We start from the raw sequence: 3,691 nt of genomic DNA on the forward strand, positions 1-3,691 counted from the left end.
TTCATAGCTTCTGTTCTTCTTCTTCTGATAGCTTGCATCTTCTTCCTTTCTTGTCAGTGAAGTGACCGAAACAAAAGAAAGAGAGGAGAGAGAAGATAGAAAAGCTTTCAATGGAAGTAAAGGAAGAAATTAAAATGAGTTAAAATTTTCACTTTCCAAAAACCCCATGCTTAGTAACGTGTGAGAGTAATAAAAGCCATCAAATCAATTTTGAATTTTCTCTCTCCTATTACCAATGCAATTAAACCAAGTTAATTGAATTTAAATTTCATTCCTTAGTGGGAGTAGGTAATCGAACTCAATTATGCTCCATTTCATTCTTTCTTCTTTCAATTCGGACCCACCAAAAGTTGGGGCAATTGAAAATTATTTTTTGGGCTTCTCAAATATTTCTCTGGCCCAAATAGCATATTGTAAACTATTCAGTCATAAAGCTTAAAGCTTCTTTTGTACCAAAAACTGAATGTTTCCTCAACCCATTGGATCATGATATTTTTAATCTAAAACCCAAATCTGCACATTAGCAAAATTATTAATCAATCAAATGAAATTAACAACTTAATAATTTTACAATTAATTATTTTTAACCTAGGCTCTTTCTCTTTTCCAACCTTTTTACGAGAAGAGGTTCTCTGATCAATTACTTTCCTCCTCATAGCTTCGGTTGATTGTGAAGAAGGGGAAGAAGATGAAGTAGAATGTATATAGATATGGGTGTAGGTTTGATGAGCAGATGAAAAATTTTTAGAAGATGGAGTTCGGTTGCTTCTTTTAGGTGCCAACTTCTTTTTCATGATAGAAAATGAAGAAGAGAGTGAGAAGATGAAGGGATGGCCGAATGAATTGGAGAATGGAGAGAGGTTACAACTGCATTTAATGCTGAGTGGAGAGAGGATTAATAGAATGATTGGCATTTAATGGAGCAGTTTTCATCAAGGCTAACACAATTTAAAAGGCCAAACTAGGCTATGCCTTTTTTTTTTCATAACTAAAAAAATTTTGATTGGCCTAACTTTGTCCTATTATTTGTTAGAGGCTCTATTTTGTAAATTTTTTTTAACTCAATTATGTAAATTATACTTAATTACATTACTTTCATTCTAAATAAATTTATTTTTTTATAATTTTATACTTAAAAATTTTACTCATCATAAAATATTTGTAAAATGACTAGTACATAAATTTGTGGGAAAAAATGATACATATACAATAAAGTAATGTGATTTTAGTCATTTTACAAATATTTTATGATAAGAAAAAATTTTTAAGAGTAAAATTATAAAAAAATAAAGTATACAATTATAAAAAAATTAATTTATTTAGAATGAAAGTAATGTGATTAAGTGTAATTTATTTAGATGTGATTAAAAAATAATTGAGTACTATGTACAGTAAAAAATTGATATTACTAAAGGATAAAATTAAAATTTATTTCTATGTATCATTTTTATCCTCAAAGTTTTCGTCCTATTTAAGTTCTTAACGTTTTAAAATCGTCTCAATCTAGTCCCGCCGTCAATTCTGTTAACGGATCCTAACGACAGAACAACATTGAGTCAATTTTAAAATGTTAAGGACTTAAATAGGACGATTGAAACGTTAGAGACAACTTTAAAACTTACCCTAAACGTTAGAGAGAAAAATGATACTCTATTCTATATATATATGTTCATTTGATTCCCTAGATATTGAGACCCTATTTTCACTTTTTTCTTTTCAATTATAAGCCAAGATCACCCTAGCAGCACTATTAACAATGAATCCTAGTTCATTCCATTTTCTTAATGATTAAGTCAATCACATTTTGTAAGGATCATTCAAATTCACTCAACTTTAGCTAACATCAATAACTTATACATAAAGGTTTGTTTGTTTTGTGAAAATATTTTCTATTTTTATTTTTAATTTAGTATTTTATAAAAAAAAAATAAAAAATAATAGAAAAGAAGTTTCTAAAATTCTACCTGTGGCAGCCGCAGCTGTAAGAGTATTGATATCATCATCAGATTTGACATTAACATTAGAACCAATCACTGAAGCAAGATGTTCCTTTTCAACCCCCATTGATTCTGCGAAAAAGTTTAAGGGGCCAGTAACTTTTGTATTTTGTGGCCAACACTTAATTATAAAAAAAAGTAAGTGATCTTCTACCATTGAATATAATCTCACATCATTAAAAATATTATTGATGGTCAATTAATAATTACAAAATACAAAAGTTACTAACCCTTTAGCACTCCTCTTAATTATGCAGCCTCAACACACTGAGCAGCAACCAATGTTGCTGCTGAGGCCACAGCCATGTCTATCTTTCCCATCTTCTCATCCTCCCTGTTGCTCGCAGACAAGGTCGCAATTGCAGCCGTAACAGCTGCAACTGTAGCCGCTACTGCGGCAACAGAGATGGATGCATGGAGTTGAGCATTGTGAATTCTGTTCTCTTCTTTCTTTTTCTCTCTTCTTTCCTTTAACCATTTTCCAACTGTTTTAGGCCCTGATGATGATGATGAGCATGGTGGAGTTGTATTGCCATTAATGCAGGTAGAAGAAGAATTCATGATGCCTCTTCCACCGTTGAATAGAGGGTGAATTGAATTGTTGGCTCTAAAGAACTGCAATGATATAAATTAGGGGTGTGCATGGTCCGGCCCGGCCCGAAGATCCGGTCCGGTCCCGAACACTTTTGGGGCTAATTTAGTGTGATTTCATCAGGTCTAGGGCCGGGTATGGGTCTCAAAAATAGACCCGGTCATTATTTCGGGTCGGGTTCGGGCCATAGTTCGGGTCACCCGAAATCGGCCCGGTGGTCCGGTCATCATACACAATTAATATTTTGTGTTATTAGTGATGGATGATGGCTATTATTATGTGAAATTTAAGTATTGTAAACCTTAATATTTTGTGTTATTAGTCATTATATATAAGACTATAAGTTAATATTTTATGTTTAAAATGCATAAGATTTTAGACTAATGCATAATCTTGTATTATTTGTATTGATTTAAATATTTGGTGTTATTAGGTAATATTAGTATTGATTATGGTTATGTTTTAATTTTAGAGAAGAGTTGGTTCTTATTATATTTTTCTAAGTGAATTTTACCATGTCAAATAATGGTTGGAGTCTTGGAAATTTGGATATTTTTACATGCTAACTTACAAAAAGGTATCAAGGTAATATAATGTTAACGGTCCGGTTTTCACCCGGTTTTTACCCGGTATAATCGTGGCCCGAAAGTGTATAGGTTTCATCGGGTCTAGGGTCGGGTTCGGATCTAACAAATAAGTCCGGTATATATTTCGGGCCGAGTCTGGGTCACATCATACCCGGTTTCACCCGACCCATGCACACCCCTAATATAAATAAATAGATAGAAGCTTTGTTAGCGTCATTGGTCTTTGGATTATTCATCATTATTATTGCATTGATTGTATGCTTGTTTTTGTGTTAACATATAGTTTGGACTTTGGAAAATGTTATCATGCACTGACATAATTTAATGTTAGTATAACTTCTTACATTTAATCCACTAAATTACTTATTCTAAAAAGACTAAAATATTGATAAATAAATCTTTAATGTTACATTTAAAAAGAAGATTGAAATTGAGAGATGGATATTAAAAAATTAAGATTAAATTAAGTTTTTATATTATATTTAGTGTAAAATATATTAGATTAAATTATGTCT

Source organism: Arachis ipaensis, chromosome B02 (genome assembly GCF_000816755.2).
Source record: "Arachis ipaensis cultivar K30076 chromosome B02, Araip1.1, whole genome shotgun sequence".
Lineage (NCBI taxonomy): Eukaryota > Viridiplantae > Streptophyta > Magnoliopsida > Fabales > Fabaceae > Arachis > Arachis ipaensis.